This window comes from Musca autumnalis, unplaced genomic scaffold, assembly GCF_047663935.1.
Source record: "Musca autumnalis isolate F117 unplaced genomic scaffold, ASM4766393v1 scaffold_4, whole genome shotgun sequence".
Classification (NCBI taxonomy): Eukaryota; Metazoa; Arthropoda; class Insecta; order Diptera; family Muscidae; genus Musca; species Musca autumnalis.
In genome coordinates, this window is record NW_027411977.1 from 194,799,803 (window position 1) to 194,826,782 (window position 26,980).

At 36.8% G+C, this 26,980-nt stretch overlaps 1 protein-coding gene across 2 annotated transcripts in view; it reads right to left on the reverse strand.

The window, feature by feature from the left end:
• Nucleotides 1-26,980, reverse strand: part of LOC141403914 (Ig-like and fibronectin type-III domain-containing protein 2) — an 890,607-nt gene that overhangs the window by 312,689 nt on the left and 550,938 nt on the right. For both annotated transcript variants that reach the window (XM_073987017.1, XM_073987016.1), the window contains exon 6: nt 15,481-15,500. The gene's annotated coding sequence lies outside the window, so the exon portion shown is untranslated. The remainder of the gene's footprint in view (nt 1-15,480; nt 15,501-26,980) is intronic.

The window sequence follows — 26,980 nt, forward strand, 5'->3', positions numbered from 1 at the left end:
CATATAACAGTACCCCCCGATTTACGGTATTTTGACGTTTTTAGCTACATTTTCAGACCGATGAAGCTATAATTTGACATTTGAAGTTCTTAAATGTCAATAAACTTATGTGACAAAACTTGTGGACATAGGTCCACGTTTTCAGACCGATATAGATATAATTTGACATTTAGGGTTCTTAAGTGTAACTAAACTTATATAACAAAAGTTGTGGACTTAGGTCCACGTTTTGGTATAGCCCCATATAACGGTACCCCCGATTTACGGCATTTTGACGTTTTTATCTACATTTTCAGACCGATTTAGCTATCAATTGACATTTAGGGTTCTTAAATGTCAATAAACTTAAATAACTAGTGGACATAGGTCCATGTTTTGGAATAGCCCCCATATAACGTTAGCGCCCCATTTCAGGTATTTTGAAAAATTTACCAACAAGTTTTAACCGAATTATCTGTAATTTTAACATTTGACATTTGAAATTCTTAGTGGTCACCACACCTCACCACCAAAAATTGTCAAGAAAGCCCCCATATAACGGTACCTCCCGATTTTCAGTAATTTGATGATTTTAGCTACAATATTAAACCGAACAAGCAGTAATTTGACATTTGAAGTTCTTAGTGGTCACAACACCTCTCCATCAAAAATTGTCAACATAGGTCCATGTTCGGATATAGCTCCCATGTAACGGTACCTCCCAATTTTCAGTAATTTGGCAATTTTAACTAAAATTTTTAACAGAACTAACTGTAATTTGACATTTGAAGGTTGTAGTGGTCACCACACATCTGCATCAACAATTTTCAACATAGCCCCAATATAACGATACTTCCCGATTTTCGGTACTTTGAGGATTTTACTTAAAATGTTTAACCGAACGTAGGTCCATGTTTTTGTATAGCCCCAAAACAAACCTCCCGATTTTCCGTACCTTAGCTTTATTTTTTGGACGAACTTTCTGTAATTTGAAATTTAAAAGTCAACAAAAATTCTGCAACAAAAATTGTTCATGTAAGTTCATATTTTCGTATAGCCCAGATACCTCCGAACTAGCTGTTAATGACATTTGAAGTTCCCACGTTATGTACCGATTTTCGATATTTTGAGGATTCTAGCTACATTTTTTAACCGAATTAGGAGTTATTTGACATTAAAGGCTCATATCAAAAACTGTCAACATAGGCCCATGTTTTATTATAACCCCTATATAACAGTACCACCCAATTTCTAGCCCACCAAAAATTGTCAACAGTTAGATATAGGCACCATAAAAAAGGGCCTCCCGAATAAAGCATTTTATGTACATTATCTGACATTTTAACGTACTCAATTAAAGTTGGGGACAGGAATGAATATTTTATGGTGGAGGGTATGAAAAGTTCGGCCCGGCCGAACTTAATGTTTTTTTTACTTGTTTAATTTTATAATGTGCCATTTACGCGTCCATAGCTGTATATTTATACGTGTGAATTACAATTATTTATATTGTCATGCATAATTTCATAAGAACAATTTGGGTAGATGCATAAATGAATTTACATCAAAAGCATTCCATTTATTAAAATTATTTTCCTACGAATTCTTTTCCGCAGTTCTTAAATTCAATTATGCGAAAAGTGGTTTCGACTGAAAGCAAGATTTTATTCATAATATCAAGCAATGCGAAGTGGTCGTAGTTGTATGGAAACAACTTCGATCACTACATTGTAATGGGATAACAATAACCATATGTACATATGTGGTCGATCCATGTATTGGTAGCGCGGCATACAACATAAATAACTTGTACCCGATAAATTATACGTTTTCTTAAGATTTTAGGCTCGATGATTCTTAAATAATTGCCAATTCTTCGCATTACCTATTATCGCGATTCTAGTGTACCTCCATAATATCATTACAGAACATTTGTTCTATAGGCCGAACTAAGAAAAGGTCTCCATTTCTCTCTGTCTATTGCTTCTCTTTCTGGAATACCGCGCCTTGTCATCTCGTCGTCCACTTGTTTGCGCCATCTATTCTTTGGGCTGCCAATTCTGCGTGCACCGCCAAGCGGCTGATATTTATACGCCTTTTTAGCGGGTTCATCATCACTCATTCTTATGATATGGCCTAGCCAACGCAATCGTTGCATCTCAATACGTTTAACCATATTAATGTCGTTGTATAGCAGATACAGCTCGTGGTTCATGCGACGTCGATATACACCGTCAACGCAGATTGGTCCGTAGATCTTTCGAATAATTTTTCTCTCAAACGGGCTTCGGAGCCATACATCAGCACGGGTGGTATCAGTGTTTTGTAGAGCGCTATTTTTGTTTGACGAGATGTGGCTTTGTTTTTAAACTGCTTACTTAAACCAAAGTAGCATCTGTTGGCCAATACATTTCTTCTTGTTATTTCACAACTGATGTCGTTTGTTGTGTTTACGGAGGTGCTGAGATAGACGAAGTCTTTTACTACCTCAATATTATTGGAACCAACTTCCACAGTCGGTCCGAGCTCAATGGACGCATTGGGCGTCGACACCATCATCTTGGTCTTCTCGCCATTTACCGCCAGACCCACTTTAGCAGATTCTCTTTCGACCTTCATAAAGGTATTAGTTACTTCTTTTACTGATCGGACCATGATGTCTATATCGTCAGCATAAGCAAGTAACATGTGACTATTGGTGTAGATTGTGCCACTTCTTTTGACGTTTGCCTCTCGTATAACCTTTTCCAGCTGGATGTTGAAGAGATCACACGAAAGGCTGTCTCCTTGTCTGAAACCACTTTCGGTACCAAACTCTACGGAGAGGTTCTTTCCTATTTTAACTGAGGACCTCGTGTCAGTTAAAGTCATTTTACACAGCCAGATAAGCTTTGCGGGGATACCAAATTCAGACATAGCTTGGAATACCTTTGAACGCAGCGGGCTGCCGAAGGCTGCTTTATAATCGACAAAAAGGTGGTAGGTGTCGATCTGCATCTCTTGGGTCTTCTCCTGGATTTGCCGCAGGGTAAATATCTGGTCAATGGTGGCCTTGCCAGTTCTAAAGCCGCATTGGTATGGTCCAATTATCTCGTTGACCATAGGCTTTAGTCGTTTGCACAATATCCCTGGCACGATCTTGTAGGCAATCGGGAGTAGACTTATGCCCCTATAGTTAGAGCATACAGTCTTATGTCCCTTCTTGTGGACGGGGCACAGGATACTCAGGTTCCAATCGTCGGGTACTCGTTCTTCCTGCCAGATGGTGCTAACTAGCTGATAAATACACCTTATCAGAGTGTCGCCTCCGGTTTTGAACAGCTCTGCTGGTAAGCCATCGGCTCCTGCTGCTTTATTATTCTTCAGCCGATTTATTGCTGTCTTTACCTCATCTGAGCTGGGCGGTATACATTCAATACCATCTTCTGGGATTGGATCTGTGGTATCTTTGTCGTCTTCGCTGGATACGAACAGGTTTGAAAAATGCTCTTTTCATATCCTGAGCACACTATCTGTATCAGTTACCAAATTACCTTGCTGGTCTCTACAGGAGGAGGTTCCTGTACCAAAGCCATCAGTTTGATGCTTCACTCTTTGGTAGAATTTTCGGACTTCATTCTGGCTCATGTAAATCTCGATTTTTTCACACTCCCGCTTTTCCATCTCTCTCTTTTTCCTGCGGAAAAAACGTTTCTCCTCTCTCCTTTTCTACCCATATCTCTCTCGAGCGCTACGCGTTACTACGGATTGTAAAGTAGCCCTATATGCCGCATTTTTCTCTTCGGTAGCAGCACGACACTCCTGATCATACCATGGATTCCTTGGTGGAGGTCTCTGGTATCCAAGTACTGATTTTGCGGCTGTTTGCATGGAGTAGGCAATGTTTTGCCATTGTCCTGATATGTTATCGGGACGAGGAGTGCTTTGATTAAGCAATTGGGCTAGTTAAGTGGAGTATGCTGTGGCTATCTGTTGTGATTGCAGCTTACCGATGTCTAACTTTCGTGTTGTGTCTGTTCGTACTTTGTTTGCTACGTTTAAGCGGGTGCGTACCTTTGCTGCATCAAGGTAGTGGTCCGAATCTATGTTTGCGCCTCGGAACGATCGTACATCCAACACGCTCGATGAATGTCTTGCATCTATCACAACATGATCAATTTGATTTCTTGTTTTCTGATCTGGAGACAGCCAGGTGCCCTTATGAATATCGAGATGATTAAATCTGGTACCGCTAACTACCATGTTTTTTGCAGCTGCAAAGTCTATCAGCCTTATAGCATTGTCAGATGTTTCACTGTGGAGGCTGAATTTCCCGACTGTTGGACCAAAGATATTCTCCTTTCCAATTTTGGCATTAAAATCGCCTAGAATGATTTCAATGTCATGGGCAGGACAACGGTCATATGTTTCTTCTAAGCGCTCATAAAATATACCTTTGGTCTGTTCGTCCTTGTCTTCAGGGGAGCATGAGCGCAAATAAAGCTGATGTTGAAGAATTTTGCTTTTATTCGAATTGTAGCAAGTCTTTCATTCACGGTTGTGAAGCTGGAGACCAGTTGTTTTAGCCTCCGAACAACTACAAATCCGCAACCGAACTCATGCTTTATGTCATGACAGCTATAATACAGTGCGTCACCTTTAGGTGTTGTTGGGTGTTAAAGGCAGCTCCCCAGGTGACACCACGGGGAGGTCAGTGTCCACGTGGTGAAATGGCTATCGCCCGGTTTTCTGTACTTTTAAAGGTTTTAGCCTCATTATACAATTAAAATGGCTGTAATTTCTTATTTGATCTTCGTAAGGGTACAAAATGTTTCGGCAAAAGTCATAAGTTTGCTAGTATAGTCCCCGTAGTCCGGTACCGCCCACTCTCGGTGTATTGAAGGTTTTAGACCACCGAAATGGCTGAAATTTGTCTGTTAGTCTTCGCTGGGTCTATAAAATATTCTTCCAGATATTTGCCGCTGCAGGCCCACGTTTTGATATAGTCCCTTATAGAACGCTACTGCCCGATTCAAGCATTTTCAAGGTTTTAAACTCATTACACTACCGAAATAGCTTAACTATGGTATATACTCATCATTGGGAGTATAAAATATTCCCGCAGAGAATTGGATAAAATTCGGTACGCGGGCACGTAACAACTTCATTCTGTAATACCCGCTAATGCTGGTACAGCAATTTCTAAACCATTCTTAAAATCGCTAAATAAAGAAGTTTATAAGATTTTAAGATAAGTTCCTAAATAAATCAACAAAATAAATGTTAATAAATGCAACGTCTTATGTTTTTGGTAAAATAGCATATATTGCACAAACTTTATTAATAAATTTAAAAAAAAATAGCAAAAATAGTAATCATTCGAATCCCACTACTAAATAGGATTTAAAATCTTTCTATTTCATAGTAGTTTAATACGAGTACAAAAAATTTCAAGGAAATCGAAGGGGTCAATCATTGTTAAAAATTGACTTTATATAATAAATAGCGAAAATTGCATACAAGAGTGAAAATTGCATAAATAGCTGATAACACAACAAAATATCAAAAAAAAAGATTTTTTCAAATTTGACAAATTTTAATGAAGTTATGAGTATTTCTTTGCATATAGTTCTTATAGAATTTGACTTTTTCAAGGCGCTATATCTATAAAATTCTAAGAAGATCTAGCCCTGTCAGTCTCTCCGTCTGTTGCAATAACTCTACCGTTCGCAACAATTGAGCTAGAGTGATATATTGTGGAGTGTCTTTTTTCAATAGACAGGTCAAGTTCGAACGGTACCTCCCGATTTTCGGTATTTTGGACATTTTAGCTAAATTTGTTGACGAAACTACTTGTAATTTCACGTTTCTGGTTCCTAGTGATCACGAAACATCTCCACCAAAAATCGTCAACATAGATCTATTTTTTGCTATAGCCCCCATATAACGGTATCTCCCGATTTTCGGTATTTAGTGTATTTTAACTACAATTTTTAACCGAACTACCCGTAATTTGACGTTTGATATTCCCAGTGGTCACATAACATCTCCACCGAAAACAACATAGGTCCACGTTTTGGTATAGCCTTCGGTATTTTGAGGATTGCAGCTACATGTTGTGACCGAACTACCTTTAATTTGACACTTGAGGTTCCTAGTGATAACAAAACATCTCCGCCAAAAACTGTTAACATAGATCCATGTTTTTGTATAGCCGCCATATAACGGCACCTCCTGATTTTCGGTATTTTAAGGATTTTAGCAACAATTTTTAACCGAACTACAGCCCTAGAAATAATTATATGGTACAGCCATGATTATCTTTAAACTCATAGTTAAGGACTATTAACCAGATGTTATTTATTTACGATAGTAGTGGTTAGTGTGCTAGTTCATACCTATGACTGCCGACCTTGTGTGTCTTATATACATATCCGTAATATTATTCAAATTAATTTTTCTTTGGAAATAATTATATGGTACAGGGAAAAACTTTAAAGCTATAATTTCACTACAAAGGACCTGAACAAAATTATTGACATAAAATGTATTTAGGATTACGTACAATAAAGAAACATCCAATTTAGGAATAATTGGAATGGTTCCCATTGGGTTCTGTCCCTGGCTGCAGCCCTGGGAAACAATAAAATCGTGGAAACTGATTTATGGACAGAAATAATGCAATCTAAAAAATCTATATCATGATTTTTTTTACTTTTCTTACAATTTCAAATCAGATCTGTCCAATAGAACCAACTACTTTCAATATAAATGATGAAACTCATCCCCCACAAGGTGTCTGTAAACTGCCTGACGACTGCAATTTGGGTCTGGATCATATTTGTGACCAACAAAAACTTATGTAATCAAACGGTGCACTCTTTTTACAACTTTTTATTGTAGAAAATAAACAAATTATAAAATAAAAATTAAAAATGGCAAGTTATAGTAATGTTAAATACTAAAATAATAGAAGAATTCCCTGAAAACATCAATGAGCAAAACATTACAGTTGCCTACTCAGTTGTTCGAAATAGTACCCTATTGTACGTTCTCGAAATGATATTACACCGTTATATTGTGCATATGTACACATAGCCCAGAAAGTCTGCGTTCACCTTATTACTTTTCAAAAACGATGCTAAAACTTTAATAAATAGGTAAATGAGATCAGTTTTTCTTTCATAAATATGTTATTGGCACTCTTTACTACCAGAATAAAAAGAAAAATTCCTGAAAATATATTATTATTACGAAGATAACGGTAAAAAAGTGTTACAACTGCTAAATTAGAGCCCCAAAAAGTCTGCGTTCACTTTGTATGTTGCAATAATACCGTTAATTTTTTTGAATTTTTTTGCAGTTTTCTCCCATTTTTAATCAATATTGTCACAACTGGCCATTCTATGAGGTCGTTTACACACTTAACTTAAAAAAGTAAAATATTCCAAGAATGGAAAACAAGGACAAAGAAATTGGCATCGATAAAAGGAAAATTCTAGGCAAATAATGGAAAAAGCTATCGAAATATTGGCGAAACTGTAGGTAGAACATATTAGTCTATACATAGAGTGATAATTTACTATAAAAAAATCGGAATTTTGAAGTCAATGCCCAGATCTGGATGGTCAAAGCTCAGTTTTGGACGGTCAAAAATATTATCAAAACGGGAGGAGCGTAACATAACTAATATAGTTAAAACAAACAGTCCGATAATTACTTCAGAAATTGTTGAAAATGTGAAAATGGCATCCAAAAAAAGTATTTGTGCACAAACCGCCAGAAAAATACTGCATAAAGCTGGATATCATGGTATAGTCGCACGGCGAAAGCCGTACATATCACTAGTGAACAGGCAGAAGCATATTGAATCTGCTAATGAATACATAAACAAGCCTCCAAGTATTCCGGAATCAAGTCATATTTTCGGCGGAAAACATGTTCTATATGTTTGCAATGAAAGGACTTCAAACTGTTTGGAGAAAGCTCGAACAGCGCTTGAAAAAACAAAATCTTGTTTTACACTGTAAAAACTGGCGAGGGTGCTGTTTGGATTTGGGGTGCGTAGCAGCTTCTGGAGTGGGCCAACTTGTATTTATTGAATCGACAATGGCCAAGTATGGTTACCTAAACATCATGAAGCGCAATTTGAACCAAAATGCAGAAGAACTACGAAATTTTGGTTGCAACAACATAAAGTTTCAAAGCATACTGCTGAGACTGTAAGGTTTTGGCTCCTATATAATGCCAGATCTGGATTTTGACGTACAAATTCTGGTTTGTTTATAGTTAATTATCACTCTATGTATGGACTAATATGTTCTACCTACAGTTTCGCCAATATTTCGATAGCGTTTTCCATAATTTATCTAGAATTTTCCTTTTATCGATACCAATTTCTTTGCCCTTGTTTTCCATTCTTGAAATAACTTACTTTTTTAAGTTATGTATGCAAGCGACCTCACAGAATGACCAGTTGTGACAATATTGATTAAAAATGGGAGAAAACTTCAAAAAAATTCAAAAAAACTAACGGTATTATTGCAACATACAAAGTGAACGCAGACTTTTTGGGGCTTTAATTTAGCAGCTATAACACTTTTCTACCGTTATCTTCGCAATAATAATATATTTTCTGGAATTTGTCTTTTTATTCTGGTACTAAAGAGTGCCAATAACATAGTTATGAAAGAAAAACTGATCTCATTTACCTATTTATTAAAGTTTTAGCATCATTTTTGAAAAGTAGTAAGGTGAACGCAGACTTTCTGGGCTATGTGTATCTGTCTAACAGGAACATGTGTTTTATTATGCTTCGGCACAATAAAGGACAAGTTTGGTGTTAAATTTGGCCTTTCGAACAGTACGAAAACTTCCAATTTTTACATTTTTTTAAATCGTCTGTTAGTTATCTATCATTTAAAGTTGAAAAATCTGCATATTGTTTAATTACGTAACGTTTTGTAGGTCACTTATTTGGTCCTGACCCAAATTATAGCCGCCAGGCAGGTTATGAACTACTAATTTGGATGTATTACACAATTGATATTAAACATATTTATTTCTGTTATTTAGTTTCAATTTAAATGTTTGTAAAAATGTACAAAAATCTTGGTTAAACCTTCCAGTATAACAAAATTTCGGCCTATATGCCAATATGCAATTGTCATCTTGTTTCCAGGGTCATATTAAGAGACGGAATGATATACAAGCCATTCTGATTGTACTTAACGTTCATGCAACTGCGTTGCACATAATCCAAAATTAATTTTATGTCAATATCTGTACTTAATCTTATTGTATTAAAATAAGAACGTAAATATTTTACATTGTACCATATAAATATTTCTCACGAAAAGTCTTTAAAAAAATATTGTTATTAAAATAACGGTATATGTATAAATGCCACAAGGTGAACAGTTATAGGTTATAATAAGCACCTAATACACTAACAACATAAATTATAAAAATCCCGGTTATGTACATTTTTAAGAAAAATTTGGACATATTTATATTTGTACCATATAATTATTTCTAGGGCTGTATTTGGTTATAAAAATGTTTCGATTTTCTGAAATTTATAAGTGGTGGTCACCCCTTAAGTAGAAACGGCAGAAAGACAAACCATAGTTTTGATAATCCTCTATATAATGTTGTAAAAGGAACTGCTTGGACTCGGTAACATTCTTTTATCGAAAACATTTGTATAATGGTTCCAGAAGGAGTGAACTGATAGAGATCATTTTGGAATTTCATATAAGATTTTAAGAAATATTATTTGCAAAGTTTGGACAAATTTGGCAACCCAATACGAGGGTTATCGTGCTAATAAGTCATTTTAGTTGATGATGGGGGCTTAAGAGCTCTACTACAATTATCTTTTCTAAGACAAGTCTATAAATACTTGCCTCAGAAAATACTTAAATCATTGTAATTATTGCCACAGGGACTAGCTTCGGTAACACTGTGCAGCAGCATTTTTGGGGGGTGGAAAATTTCTTTTGGAGATGAAAGCCCTTGATGAGTATACTAAGAACCCAAAAGGAAATTTTCGCCATAGGTCAAGTTTCTGAGATATCGCGTGATGAAGTTTTTGATTTTTACCCTATAATACTTTGGAAAATAGCTCCATATCTCCGTTTGGCGTTGTTGTAGCTTCATTTTGAGGTGACATGTCTTCAGTCAAATCGATTGGCGAATCTTTTTGTAGAACATTTCATTCTTCTAACTCAATGCCTTTCATGTCCTTTTTGTCCTTTATTTCTTGAACCGTAGTGAAAGTACCACAAGATGAGATTTTTCAGCATCCAAATATTCTACAAAAATGTTGCTCAGAAGATTTTAGGTACGGTTCTCTTTGACAACTAATCGATTTTGTCCCGTTTTCATTGTTCTTTTTGACATTTAATCGGTTTTGGTTCAGAAATAAACTAAGTTTTGTTTTTCTGTATATTCGTCATTGGGTATTTATTGGTATGTACACATAACCATTGGTTATTGCTTATGTAGACATCTGGGGTGCTTCTGAAATATTTACCACAAATAGCTATTGTAATGATGAACACGTTAATAACAAATTTTCTTGGAGGATAAATCCGGTTATCTCAATTTTTGAACCGGATATTCCGACATTAAAACCGATTTTTGAACCGGTTTTAAGTAACCGATTAAACTTATATGTATACCGTTAAAAAGCTTATAGAGTTGTCAATCAAATTAAATTATTTCGCTTTTGAAAACGTTGTTAGTTGCAGTTCTAGAACAAAAAAAACCGTTTTCTTGAACCGTTTTTAAGGAAAAATATCAATACGCGCAAATATGGAGATCAAAGGCTGGGGGGCGAAAAATTTTTTTTGGCGATGAAAGTCGATGAAGGTAATATTACGAACCCGGAAGGACAGTTATGCCGTAGGTCAAACTTCTGAGTTATGACGCGATCAAATTTCGTTAGGTTTTTTTGTCATGTGGGTATGTATAGTTTGTCAATAAATTAATTTCGCTATAACTCAGAAGTTTGACCTACGTCATAACTGTCCTTCCGGGTTCGTAATATTACCTTCATCGACTTTCATCGCCAAAAAGAATTTTTCGCCCCCCAGCCTTTGATCTCCATATTTGCGCGTATTGATATTTTTCCTTAAAAACGGTTCAAGAAAACGGTTTTTTTGTTCTAGAACTGCAACTAACAACGTTTTCAGAAGCGAAATAATTTAATTTGATTGACAACTCTATAAGCTTTTTAACGGTATACATATAAGTTTAATCGGTTACTTAAAACCGGTTCAAAAATCGGTTTTAATGTCGGAATATCCGGTTCAAAAATTGAGATAACCGGATTTATCCTCAAAGAAAATTTGTTATTAACGTGTTCATCATTACAATAGCTATTTGTGGTAAATATTTCAGAAGCACCCCAGATGTCTACATAAGCAATAACCAATGGTTATGTGTACATACCAATAAATACCCAATGACGAATATACAGAAAAACAAAACTTAGTTTATTTCTGAACCAAAACCGATTAAATGTCAAAAAGAACAATGAAAACGGGACAAAATCGATTAGTTGTCAAAGAGAACCGTACCTAAAATCTTCTGAGCAACATTTTTGTAGAATATTTGGATGCTGAAAAATCTCATCTTGTGGTACTTTCACTACGGTTCAAGAAATAAAGGACAAAAAGGACATGAAAGGCATTGAGTTAGAAGAATGAAATGTTCTACAAAAAGATTCGCCAATCGATTTGACTGAAGACATGTCACCTCAAAATAAAGCTACAACAACGCCAAACGGAGATATGGAGCTATTTTCCAAAGTATTATAGGGAAAAAATCAAAAACTTCATCGCGCGATATCTCAGAAACTTGACCTATGGCGAAAATTTCCTTTTGGGTTCTTAATATACTCATCAAGGGCTTTCACATTCAAAAGAAATTTTCCACCCCCCAGACTTTGAGTTCCATTTTGTGTCACAGTGTAATAAGTTCAAAAAGTATCCTGGAACACATAATCAAAAATTGTTGAAGTTTCGTGAAAGAGGTATAGGGATACAAATATATATTTCATCCATGGACCAATATAATCCTTCTACTCAGTTTAAAAGATGTTGTGCAATGTACAAAGAATGGTCTAAACCGGTTACTCTCTCCCAAAACAAGTTAATTTGTCCTAGTGGAAATGTCTGCGTACGAAATTGTGTGAAGCTAATATGGCTACATATGAAGCACAGTTTATACCACAGTTTACAAGGAGGTTTTGGCTCGAATGTTTGAAACACATCGTAATAATCGTCGGATCGACACGACATTTTTGTTCGTAATTTCATAATAAATTCTTGTAATCTTGCTAAAGATCGCAATTTTAATCGGATAATCACGAAATTTGTGGTTCAGATATGGGTAGCAGAGAGGAAGATGTCTATTTATTTCGGAATGGACAAAAAACTTATCTGAGAAAATGGTAAACTTTTTATTTTTATGCGAATATCTCGGCTTCTATGAAGACAGGTAAGAAAGTATCAGTCAGCTGTGCCGACTGAGATATACCCTCAGCCTCGGCATACAGAACAGTTACTAAATACTTAAAAACGACCAGACGTGTCCTTAAATTTGACTCTTTTCAAACTTTGTTTGGGACGTACCCGAAAGAGCTGTCCTATGTAGTCAATAGTCGGACATAATTTGAGGTTGAAGGAAATTATACGATGTTCAACGTTTGGACAATATCGGTTTCTCCCTTCGAGGGTTATCTTACGTACTACCTAAACGTTTTGCAAAAAAATCAAAACGATCAGAGACGAGCTATTAAAGTGCACTTTTCCCAAAGTTTTTCTGGGAGGTACTCGAAGGACGGGACCAATATAGTCAATATTCCAACCTGTTACTGTTAGATGAAATAATAGGATGAAATAATACGATGTGCAAAATTTTGACCAATCAGAATCTCCCTGCGAGACTAATCTTGCGGATTTGCGATTTTAGTTGGTGCAGTCAAGGTTTCTTGCAGCTTTTAAACTTCACTTTATCCGAATTTTGTGTGGGAGGTACCCAAAGAAGTGGATCGTTATAGTACATATTCGAACCCGATCTATATGTTGAAGGTATAATAGGATGTGAAAAGTTTGGACCAAATTGATTGCTCTCTTCGAGAGTTATCGTTCACACCATCTTAGAGAAAAATTTTGAACTTTTGTTAGGGAGGAACCCGAAAGAGTGGACCGAACTTAAACAAAGTTTGGACAAAATATTACGATACCCAAAATTTGGTTCGAATCGTTTGATCCGTTAGAGAGTTATCGTGCGCACCAGCCAGACAGACGGAAGGACATGGCTAAATCGAATCCAAATTGTCTGAAACGAATTTCGTCCAAACATACTGGGGGTCTAAAACCGTTATTTCGATGAGGCACATTTTTGGTCGTATCAAAGTTTATATCGGCCTTTTTGTAGAAAATTTACTTCTGTTGAAACTGAGGTATGGGGTATTGTATCTCGCGAATTGTTGTAATATACCATAACTTTTGAACGCATTTAGGTAAAATAAACTGTTTTAGCACGATTCACCGATGGATTTCTTAAAATTATAATTTGAGCGGAAGCTGTGGTCATATTAATGTAAAAAAATAGAAAAAAATCGTTGAAGGAAACGAGTTTTTTAAGTCAATTTTCAATTAGTGGCTTTACAATACAATGTAGAGTATAATGTTCAAAGAAGAAGTTAAAGGATACACTTCACAGATGAAGTTTCTAATGTATGATTTTTTAATATAACCACCGCATCAATCTCAAACGGATGCTGACATTTTGAAGACTGAAAAATTGGGTTTTTTGAATTTTTGCTCTAATCGGAACGCGCAACTATACTCGTTTAAAAACTGATTATGAGATAGCACTACTCGCGATTACGCATTTTTTGATGTATAACTCGGGCGTGTAGCCTTCAAAGGTTCACAACAATCTCAGCTTGAAGTCGAAATTTTTGTGCGTATTTTTTTTTAAAAAACCAGTTTTTTGGTTTCAAAACTTACAAATGCCTTTCGATTTCAGTGGAAACCCGCGTGAATTTAGTTTTTTTACGGTATGAATCTAACAAGCCTTTGCGCGTCTAAATCCATCCACTAGATCGGCGGATATGATACCCCTCAAATTTCGAAAATATGCAAAAAATATTTTTGAAAATATCGCGTATTTAGACGCGTTTTAGATGTGTTATTCCTACTTAGATAAATAGAGCTGAACGCATATTTAAAATGTGCGAAAACAGATATTGAAAAACGTTCGCGAATCCGGAGATATAATAGATTTTTTCTAAAAACTGAGTGCGATGCTACATCCACGGTTCTTGATGGATCGCATTGAAATGACATAGGATGATGTATTTTTTAATGGTGATCATTGAAATCGGATGCGCATAAAATGCAAATGTACTTCGTGGAAATTATGGGCATTTTACTGTTTTTGCACCCTAACATGCAACTGATGCTACATCGTGGTCGTCAAATGGAATTTCACAAAGTGTATATCAAATAAGAGGGATTGATTCGCTGTTTTGGAAAATCGGATGCGCATCTTGTGATTTCCTCTATTACGCGGTTTCTATGCGTTTCAAATGTTGTAATATTCAATATAACATTATTTTAATGTAATGCCACAATTGGAATTCCTTGTGATTTAATATAATGTTCTAAAAATATTCGCCAATAGGAAAACTATAAGTGAACAAGTTGTTGCAACGGAATATCTTCATTATTGCGTGAAATTTTCACGAAAATGCCGAAGAACTCAAAAATTTTTTTCTCCAACTTTTCCTATTAAACCATAAAAAAATAAAATTAGAATAATATGATTTTAATTTTTTCCTAATATTTTCTTCGTATTTTTGCAAATAACATGAATACTATAGCTCCAAACTTCACGACTTAGGTTTCATTTCATTCCTGACAATGTCTGGATGCTGCTATAATTTTTTTATATATTTTTTGTAAGTATAAGCGCTATTGTTTCAAAAATATGTTTGTAAATACGTGAAATTATTTAACAAATTTAATTTTTCGCGAATCCATTGAAACTTTTTGAATTTTTTTTCCATATTCTCAAAGGGTGCGAATTGAGTTAACGACAATTGGATATAACAGCTTACTATATTAAGCCGCGATTTTTTTAGAATTTTTTCTAATTAGCATAATTAAAACGGTCATATCTTTTGCGCGCAACAATCAAAGTTGGTAACGAAAACAGATTTGGAATGACGATTTATTTCTTAATCTATGTACCAAAAATCATAGATGTAGTATCAAAAATTTTTTTTGATTTTTTTGAAATGGAAAAGACGATTTTAGACATTTTTGCTGATATACCCTTTCTAGCCTAAAGGCTGAGGGTATAAAAATGACAATGAAAGAGGAAAATCTCTTATCTACAACGATTCGACAACAACAATGCGAGATTCATCAATGACAACTAATGTCAATAATATCTTTTAATTTGTTACAAACAAAATGTTAACACGTAGTATAGACTTACCCAAAAATTAAAGGAATTGCCTGCAAAAAGAACAAATGAAGAAATTGAATTAAAAATAATTAAAACAATATAATAGTTGTTATAGACGATACAAGCACCACCATTCAATAAATAAAAATATTTATTTTTTATAAAAAATATAATTTCAATATCCCGCAAGTTTTAAAATATGTGATTCTAAATTCGCTAAAATACTTGACATACCCTTCTGAGGGCAAATAAGAAAAAAAAAAAACACCTATAAAAACATTGGCAATGCCAAAATCTATAAACATACGCTTTTTATTTGAAAAAATTTTGTTTTTCTTTGACAGTTTTATGGGAAAAGTTTTTAGCTTTTCTCGCATTCTCACGCTAAGTTGTGGCTGTTGCTGAACAAATCCGCAAAAATAGGAATTTGATTGAAGAGATGTTGATGACAACGATACGGTTGCAGTATGGTATCGTTTTGGTTTGTTGCCAAAACAGCCATTGAACCGACCAGCCAATATGAAATGTTTTTAATAAGTGGTATGGGATGGAAGTCGCACACAAATATATACACAAAAATTTCGAAATCGATAGCTATGATAACTATAGAATTTTTTCGATTAACAAATTTTAAATAGCCACGGGGAATATGTGAAAAAAATTGTTTAAATGCTTAATATTGGAAATTTTGCTTGAAGATTTAAGGACACGGGCATACAGGAAAATAAGCAACTTTTGGAATATAATAATATAATTTATAAAAAAGGATATTTATAGTTTCTTGTTATTAACATAGGTGGATATAATAGCACGTTAGTTCTCAAAGCGGAGCTAAAGATAAACCTAACATCGCCTTGTAATTTGGTCGATGTTTTAACCTTCCGTTAATTCTCGAAAGATTCCTACCTGTCACACGAACCACTACGCGAACAAAAACTCCACTTGAAAACTTTAAATTAAAAATAATTTTCCTCAAAGTTCCTTCTTAAATAAAATAAAAATTCGTAATATGTTCAGAGGTTCTTTAATTTGCAGGTAATGCAAAGTAAATAAAAATGAAAATTGTCATAGGCAAAAGAAGAAGAAGAATACCAGAAAGCACTCGAAACGTAAAAGGTTGAATGAAGTAAGCCAACATGGAAAAGTGTTGAAGTATTTACCAACTTGGCTGTGCACATTTTAATTTTAAATGAAATTCGTACTAAAATGTCAACACAGTCACAAAGAGGCTTATGAAGTAGCAAGAAGAAATGCATGCTAACAAACAAATAAACACATACACATGCTTATATTAACAACAACAAACAAAAGTAATAATGCACACAAGCAATGACAACAAATGACTTTTGTACCTTCCCAGCAAACTAATTGTACCGACATCCCATTCGGTTGCTACGTTCGATGTCGGATCCGAAATCGTAACGACTTCTTAACGAATGTTGTATGATGTGGTTGACAAAATTTCGGAACGAAATGTCGGAGAGAAATCTGATCGATTTCGGTCTGATTCCGCAACGAAATCGGAAGAAAATCCTTGGCAAATTCGGCAGGGAAATTAATTTCCGACATTCGCTCCGAAATTGAAACGAAATCAGTGCGATATCTAAACAATTACCCATCCGAAAAATCGTGTGGAAATCGAAACGAAATGTGAACGATTTTGCTTCCGAAATTATTCAGACGTGTCGGATATCCGAAAATTGGTTTGCTGGGTTACCATTGCAACTTGTGCATATGTATGTATGAATGTCTGTAAGACATATTAACATTCACGCTTACTTGTTATCAGACGAATACGTAAAAGTACGAATGTCCTTTCTCACTGCCACACTACAGTCATCCTCATCATCACCATCGTTGTTGTCGTCTTTTCAGACAACACAATGACAATGCCACTGTAGCCGTGGCATCAGAGTGTAAGCAATCAACAAACACTTTTAAACTTTTACACGTACACATTTATATGTTATGAGCCGCACAAAAGAGCTACGTGCACTCAACACATATCTGGCCACGAAGTAGTATGGAAGCATTGTGAACGGTGCAAATTGGTTAGACAGTGGAATTGAAATGTCTAATTAGTACGAAAATAAAGAACTATTGGAAAGGTCTCTAGTGGAAAAGCAATTCGTCTGCACACAGGGACCTCGAGATCTTCCTATGATGTACTAAGTGATCTTCTCACAGAAGTTCAAATAGCTTTCTGAAAGAAGTCTTTCGACAGCAGATCAAGTGAACATCCCAGAGAAGACCCAGTGGTCTTCTAACAAAACGCCAAGGGTTTTCTTACAGAATACGAAGTGATATTTTCCAGAAGATAAGGTGGTCTTCTCCCAGAAGACCAAGTGGTCTTCTTCTAAAAGACAAAGTGGTCTTCTCCTAGAAGACAAAGTGGTCTTCTCACCGAAGACAACGTAGTGTTCTGAAAAAGATGGTCTTCTCACAGAAGACCAAGTGGCCTTCTCACAGAAGAACAAGTGGTATTCTCATAGAAGACCAAGTTGTCTTTTCATAGAAGACCAAGTGGTCTTCTTACAAAAGACCAAGTGTCCTTCTTACAGAAGACCAAGTGGTGTTCTCAAAGACGACCAAGAGGTCTTCTCACTGAAGACCCAGTGGTATTCTCACAGAAGATCAAGTGGCGTTCTCACAGAAGACCAAGTGGACTTCTCACAAAAGACCAAGGGTTCTTCTCACAGCAGACCAAGTGGCGTTCTCCCAGAAGACCAAGTGGTCTTCTCACAGAAGACCAAGTGGCCTTCTCACAGAAGAACAAGTGGTATTCTCATAGAAGACCAAGTTGTCTTTTCATAGAAGACCAAGTGGTCTTCTTACAAAAGACCAAGTTGTCTTTTCATAGAAGACCAAGTGGTCTTCTTACAAAAGACCAAGTGTCCTTCTTACAGAAGACCAAGTGGTGTTCTCAAAGACGACCAAGAGGTCTTCTCACTGAAGACCCAGTGGTATTCTCACAGAAGATCAAGTGGCGTTCTCACAGAAGACCAAGTGGACTTCTCACAAAAGACCAAGGGTTCTTCTCACAGCAGACCAAGTGGCGTTCTCACAGAAGACCAAGTGGTTTTCTCACAGAAGACCAAAAGATCTTCTCACAGAAGAACAAGTGGTCTTCTCGTAGAAGACCAAGTGTTATTCTCACAGAAGCACAAGTGGTCATCTCATAGAAGACCATGTTGTCTTCTTATAGAAGACCAAATGGTAATCTCCCAGTAGATCAAGTGGTCTTTTCACAGAAGACCAAGTGGTCTTCTCACAGAAAACCAAGTGGTGTTCTCACAGAAAACCAAGTGGTGTTCTCACAGAAAACCAAGTGGTGTTCTCACAGAAGACCAAGTGGTCTTCTCACAGAAGATCAAGTGGTGTTCTCACAGAAAACCAAGTGGTGTTCTCACAGAAAACCAAGTGGTGTTCTCACAGAAGACCAAGTGGCCTTCTCACAGAAGAACAAGTGGTATTCTCATAGAAGACCAAGTTGTCTTTTCACAGAAAACCAAGTGGTCTTCTTACAACAGACCAAGTGTCCTTCTCACAGAAGACCAAGTGGTGTTCTCAAAGACGACCAAGAGGTCTTCTCACTGAAGACCCAGTGGTATTCTCACAGAAGATCAAGTGGCGTTCTCACAGAAGACCAAGTGGACTTCTCACAAAAGACCAAGGGTTCTTCTCACAGCAGACCAAGTGGCGTTCTCCCAGAAGACCAAGTGGTCTTCTCACAGAAGACCAAAAGGTCTTCTCACAGAAGAACAAGTGGTCTTCTCGCAGAAGACCAAGTGTTCTTCTCACAGAAGACCAAGTGGTCTACTCGCAGAAGACCTTCTCGTAGAAGACCAAGTGGTCTTCTTATAGAAGACCAAATGGTAATCTCCCAGAAGACCAAGTGGTCTTCTCACAGAAGATCAACTGGTGTTCTCACAGAAAACCAAGTGGTGTTCTCACAGAAAACCAAGTGGTGTTCTCACAGAAGACCAAGTGGTGTTCTCACAGAAGACCAAGTGGTCTTCTCACAGAAGATCAAGTGGTGTTCTCACAGAAAACCAAGTGGTGTTCTCACAGAAAACCAAGTGGTGTTCTCACAGAAAACCAAGTAGTGTTCTCACAGAAGACCAAGTGGTCTTCTCACAGAAGAACAAGTGGTCTTCCCATAGAAGACCATGTTGTCTTCTCAGAGAAGACCAAGTGCTCATCTCACAGAAGACCAAGTGGTCTTCTCACAGAAGACCAAGTGGTGTTCTCAAAGAAGAGCAAAAGGTCTTCTCACAGAAGACCAAGTGGTCTTCTCATAGAAGACCAAGTGGTCTTCTCATAGAAGACCAAGTGTTCTTCTCACAGAAGACCAAGTGGTCTACTCGCAGAAGACCAAGTGTTTTTCTCACTGTAGACCCAGTGGACTTCTCACAGAAGACCAAGTGGCCTTCTCACAGAAGAACAAGTGGTCTTCTCATAGAAGACCATGTTGTCTTCTCACAGAAGACCAAGTGGTCTTCTCACAGAAGGCCAAGTGTTCTTCTCACAGAAGACTAAGTGGTCTTCTCGTAGAAGACCAAGTGGTCTTCTTATAGACGACCAAATGGTAATCTCCCAGAAGATCTAGTGGTCTTCTCACAGAAGACCAAGTGGTCTTTTCACAGAAGACCAAGTGGTCTTCTCACAGAAGATCAAGTGGTGTTCTCACTGAAGATCAAGTGGTGTTCTCACAGAAGACCAAATGGTGTTCTCACAGAAGACCAAGTGGTCTTCTCACAGAAGATCAAGTGGTCTCCTCGCAAAGACCAAGAGGTCTTCCCATAGAAGACCAAGTTGTCTTCTCCCAGCAGACCAGGTGGTTTTCTCCCAGAAGACCAAGTTGTCTTCTCACCGAAGACCAAGTGGTGTTCTCAAAGAAGACTAAGTGGTGTTCTCACAAAAGACAAAGTGGTCTTCTCACAGATGACCAAGTGCACTTCTCAAAGAAGAGTAAGTGCTCTTCTCACAAAAGACCAAGTGGTATTCTCACAGATGACCAAGTGGTTTTCTCAAAGAAGGCCAAGTAGTCTTCTCACAGAAGGCCAAGTAGTCTTCTCACAGAAGACTAAGTAGTCTTCTCACAGAAGACTAAGTAGTCTTCTCACAGAAGACTAAGTAGTCTTCTCACAGAAGACTAAGTAGTCTTCTCACAGAAGACTAAGTAGTCTTCTCACAGAAGACTAAGTAGTCTTCTCACAGAAGACTAAGTGGTCTTCTAACAGAACAACAAGTTGTCTTCTCATAGAAGATCAAGTGATCTTCTCACCGAAGACCAAGTGGGCTTCTCACAGAAGCCAATTAGTGTCTTCAAAGAAGGCCAAGTGCAGTTCTCATAGAAGACCAAGTGGACTTCCCACGGAAGACAAAGTTGTGTTCTCGGAGAAGACCCACCAATCATTCTTCTCTTAGAAGATCATGTGGCCTTCTCACAGAAGGCTAAGTGGCCTTCTCACAGAAGAGCAAGTGGTCTTCTCATGAAAGACCATGTTGTCTTCTCACAGAAGACCAAGTGGTCTTCTCACAGAAGACCAAGTGGTCTTCTCACAGAAGACCAAGTGGTCTTCTCACAGAAGACCAAGTGGTCTTCCCATAGAAGACCAAGTGGTCTTCCCATAGAAGACCAAGTGGTCTTCCCATAGAAGACCAAGTGGTCTTCCCATAGAAGACCAAGTGGTCTTCCCATAGAAGACCAAGTGGTCTTCCCATAGAAGACCAAGTGGTCTTCCCATAGAAGACCAAGTGGTCTTCCCATAGAAGACCAAGCGATCTTCCCAATGAAGGTCGAGTGGTCTTCTTACAGAAGATCAAGTGGTCTTCCCATAGAATAACAAGTGGTCTTCCATTGAAAGACGAAATGGTTTTTCCATAGAAGACGAAACGGTCTTTCCAATGAACACCAAGTTGTCTTCGCGTAGAAGAACAAGAGGTCTTCCCATAGAAGACCAAGAGGTCTTCCCACAGAAGACCCAGTGTTCACCAAGTGGTCTTCGCGTAGAGGACCTAGTGCTCTTCCCATAGATGAGCAAGTGGTCTTAGCGTAGTTTAGAGTAGTAGACAAAGTGGTTTTCCAATATAAGACCAAATGGTCTTCTCATAGAAAACCACGGAGAACTACCATGGAAATGTACTTGGTATTCCTATAGAAAACCGAGTGGTCTTCTCGTAGAGTACCTAATAGTCCCCCCCCCCCCCCCCCTTTATGAATAAGTGACATTCTTATAGAAGACCAAATGATCTTCCAATAGGAGAACATGTGGTGTTCTCGTAGTAGACCAATTGATCTTCCTATAGCAGACCAAATGACCTTCCTTTAGAAGTCCAAATACTCTTCCGTTTTTGTAGAAGAAAGAATTCTTAGAAGAATTTGAAGAAAGAATTCTTAGAAAGAACCTCTGAAAAAAAAACTATTTCGAGGTTTTAAGTCATCAAATCTTGTTGATATATTGTTGTTATGGTATATTCAACAAAAAATTGTCTTGCTCTTTCTACTTCATTTTTTTCCCACCTTTTAACAGCTTGAAATTTCAATGAAAACTTAAAAACGTTTTAAAGACTTTTGTCTCTAAGCTGAAGAGACTAAAGAGAAGTGAGCAGCTAGCATTTGAAGAACATACACATTTGCATATACGCATGCAAGGGAGTGAGTCTATGTGTGTGTTTGAATGTGTCAACGCTTATGCTAAATTGAAAAACGTGTGTTGCAGAGAGAAAGAGAACTTCAACAACATGACGATAAATTTTTCCGCTTAAGGCCATTTTGCTTCTTTATATTCTTTGCCTTAAATAATGACAAGTATTTCTTTTAAAATGTCCTTCGCGCTTTTATGTTACAAGTCGAAGGCTTGTATTGTCATTTAGCGAAGGTGTGGTGGGGTGACAGGGGCGGTGGGCGTTGTGAAATGTATGGCACATAAAAGGGTCGTTTTTGAGAGCTTTGTTCTTGGCGGTTGTTGAGAAAATACAATAGATGTGTGCATTTAAAGCCAAAATGCAGCTGCAACATGATGTTTTAATTAAAACTTGTTTATAATGCAGTGGCAGGGGGGACAGGCACACACACATACCCACTCATTTATAGCCGCGTTGACAATGCCAACAACCGAGAAAGCACATCAACATTGAAAAGTTTTAATGGTAAACGAAGAAGAAGAACAAGAAGACAAACACAAAAACTGAACAAAATATAAAAGCCAGCATTTAGACGTAGAGCTTGGCCCTGATGATGGTGACGGTAATGGTGGCTGTCGTTCGGTTTAGCTGTGACGTTGACATACATACATACAGAATGAGAAGAGATGTGTTTATGATGCACCGCTTTTCATTCTGAAAAACCAGCAGGAAATCTTTTGTGTTTTAGAAGGCATTCTGTGGCAAGCATTTCACTCGATGTTTTTTTTAGGATTCGTCTATATCAACGAGAAAATGTCAGCCAACGAGGGTCTATGGCTAAAAGCATGCCTGCCTGATTGCATGCCTTGGCTTGGCTGAGATGGTTGGTTAGCATCAGCTAAAGCTTAGTCATTTGATAAACGTTAATGATTTTGTGACAAATTTTCTAAAAAGTTGCATATTTTCCATTGAAATTTTTTCAACTGTTCTCCAGCTGAAACCAAAGAATGTCAGATAAACTGACATTGTTTTGGGTTTTCAATGTGACAGCGGGCCATCGGGTAGCGTGATGGCGATGATCTGGCACATTGCTCTGAAGTGCAATACAATGTTATATACAGACAATGTTGGTTGTTGTTATTTTGGGGTTATGGTGTAGAAATTTGTGTAGTTGTAGCTTGGATGTTTTAAGAAGTGAAGTAAAAAGAGTATCAGAAGTGCTTATAGTAGACTTTTAATGAATGAATGCATGAATTCTAATGAATTAAGGATTTTGATTTAATGACAAAATTCTAGTTTCGAGATATGTACATATATTTGTAACTGAAACAAATTTGACATATGGGCAAAAAGATGTAAAATTGAATTTTCCTTTTTAAAAAAATAAAAAAAAAAATTTTTGATGCTACATCAATGATTTTTGGTACATAGATAAAGAAAAAAATCGTCATTCCAAATATATTTTTGTTAATAACCTTGACCGTTGCGCCCAAAAGATATAGCCGTTTTAATTTTAATATTTAGAAAAAATCCTAAAATAATCGTGGTTTGATATAATAAGCTGTTATATCTTATTACTGTTAACTGAATTTGTGCCCTTTACGATGATGTCAAATACTCCTAAGATGTTTCAATGGATTCGCGAAAAATCAAATTTATTACAAAATTGTACTTATTTGCAAATACATTTTTGAAATAAAAGCGCTTATGCTTACAAAAAATATGTAAAAAATACAACAGCATCAAGATCTATTTAACAGGTCACGTAAGTAGCACAACAACAACTCTATTTTGGCCGAAAATTCTTCAATATGTCAAAATGTTTGTTTACGTTTTCATACAATTTATTCACAATAACAAAATATTTGACAGATTGAAACCAATCAGCTGGCCGTTTTACGCCACCTTATAATTTCATCATGAACAGCATCCAGACATTGTGAGAAATAAAACCAGTAAGGAAAGGATCATAGTCGGGCGGGGCCGACTATACGATACCCTACACCATTGTGAATATGTAAAATATAGGAGATATGTATCAATTTGAAGTGATTTATATACATATATATACACATCCCAAATTTCATCAAAATTGGACAGAGCGGGCGAAAATATACATAGGAGCTATATCCAAATCTGAACCGATTTCGATATAAGTTGTTACACTTATTTCTAGACTAAATTCAGTCACACATTCCAAATTTCATCAAAATTGCACGTAAATAGCGTGTTTTCAGCAAATACGTCAAATCGGCCGAAAATATATTTGGGAGCTATATCCAAATATGAACCGATTTCGATGTAGTTTGGGACATTTATTTTGAGACCGAATTCAGTAACACAATCAAAATTTCATCAAAATCGGACGTATATAGCGTGTTTGGTGCAGCAAATACGCCAAATCGGCGGAAAAATATATGGGAGCTATATCCAAATCTGAACCGATTTGATATAATTTGGTACATTTATTTATAGACCTAATAAATTTAAATGTCAAATTATAGCTACATCGGTCTGAAAATGTAGCTACAAACGTCAAAACACCGCAAATCGGGGGTACCGTTATATGGGGGCTATACCAAAACGTGGACCTATGTCCACAAATTTGGTTATATAAGTTTATTGACACTTAAGAACCCTAAGTGTCAAAATATAGCTAAATTGGTCTGAAAATGTAGGCAAAACTGTCAAAGTACCGTAAATCGGGGGGTACCGTTATATGGGGGCTATACCGAAACGTGGACCTATGTCCACAACTTTTGTTATATAAGTTTATTGACATTTAAGAACCCTAAGTGTCAAATTATAGCTACATCGGTCTGAAAATGTAGCTAAAAACGTCAAAATACCGCAAATCGGAGGGTACCGTTATATGGGGGCTATACCAAAACGTGGACCTATGTCCACAACTTTTGTTATATAAGTTTATTGGCACTTAAGAACCCTAAATGTCAAATTATAGCTATATCGGTCTGAAAATGTAGCTAAAAACATCAAAACACCGTAAATCGGGGGGCACCGTTATATGGGGGCTATACCAAAACGGGGACCTATGTCCACAACTTTTGTTATATAAGTTTATTGAAACTTAAGAACCCTAAATGTTAAATTATAGCTACATCGGTCTGAAAATGTAGCTAAAAACGTCAAAATACCGTAAATTGGGGGGTACCGTTATATGGGGGCTATACCAAAACGTGGACCTATGTCCACAACTTTTGTTATATAAGTTTATTGATACTTAAAAACCCTAAATATCAAGTTATAGCTAAATCGGTCTGAAAATGTAGCCAAAAACGTCAAAATACCGCAAATCGGGGGGTACCGTTATATGGGGGCTATACCAAAACGTGGACCTATGTCCACAAGTTTTGTTGTATATGTTTATTGACACTTAAGAACCCTAAATGACAAATTATAGCCAAATCGGTCTGAAAATGTAGCTGAAAACGTCAAAATACCGTAAATCGGGGGGTACCGTTATATGGGGGCTATACCAAAACGTGGACCGATATATCCCATCTTCGAACTTGATCTTCCGACGGCTAAAAAAATGGTATTCCCCAATTTTCAGCGAAATCGGTCAACAAATGCGACCTGTATGTTGCGAACGGACGGACGGACGGACGGACGGACGGACATGCATAAATCGACTCAGAAAGTGATTCTATGTATATCCCTAGAAGGAACTATGGGTCTATCTCGCTTCCTTTTGTATGTTACATACAAATGCACTAACACATAATACCCCTTACCACATAGTGGTGTAGGGTATAATGAAGCCAATGCACAGTGGATCCACTTGTATGGAGCATGTGGCCAAAAATATTTAGAGTGTAAAAATCACGCCAATGCTCCGGTTACAGCTTTGTCCTGCTGCAAAGAGTGTTTTAAGAAACCACGAGCGTAACATTTTCCCTCTTTCCCCTCTGGAGGGGGCATACAGTTAGAATTATTTATGCTGTTAATACCAAATGACATGAACAAAGCTTCCGATTAATCTTATCATGCAAAAATAGGCTTGGGGTAACAAAACAATCTCCAAAACCACATAAAATCCAACCAATTTAGCGGATTAAAAAAATCAACATTTTTATCTGAAAATTTGTAAAATTTTTAATATAGATAAAAACAATATATAGTCTAGCACTAGATGGCAGCTGATTTTAATACTGAATAATCTAAAACCCATAACCTACTTTGGAAAATTATTCCCGAGGTGGGCACTAGTGGGCATCATGACTAAAACCTTAGGTCAAATATAAGTGTATGATCGAATTGGCATTACAAAATACACTAAGAAAATATGCAGCTAACTAGAATTCCAAACACGATAAAACACTATTTTTTAATGAAAATTAAGCTACTACCTCTTCCTTCAAAATCCACTATAACATTTTGCTATAGGTATTAGTTTCGCGATATTTTGAATATATTTACTTGCACTTAAAATATGGGTTGTACTCACAACAAAAAATATTAGTCAAATATTCCGACTTTTGACGCTATTCTTAAGAAGATCGCGTTCGAATGAAACAAAAACTAATATATTTTTTAAAAGGTCTATGTCATAGCTGTCAGAGTTGCCAGATGTTGTACTAAAATTTTGACATTCATTTTTTTATTTTTGGCCAATGGGTGGATCCACTTTGCAATGGCGTGAAGGTCGGAGCTATAATATGAGGAAAACAAGTAAGCAAAGGCTATAGTCGGACGGGGTCGACCATGTGCTACCCTACACCACAACCTCTAGGAATCAGCTATTTGCAACCGCCTTGCACTCTGAATCAAATTTCCAACGGTGGCAAAATACCCCTTAATAATGTTGGCGATATTTCCTGAGTATTTCAGCCATGAAAAACGTCGCTACAAGTGGCAACTTAGGACACGCCGTTCGGAG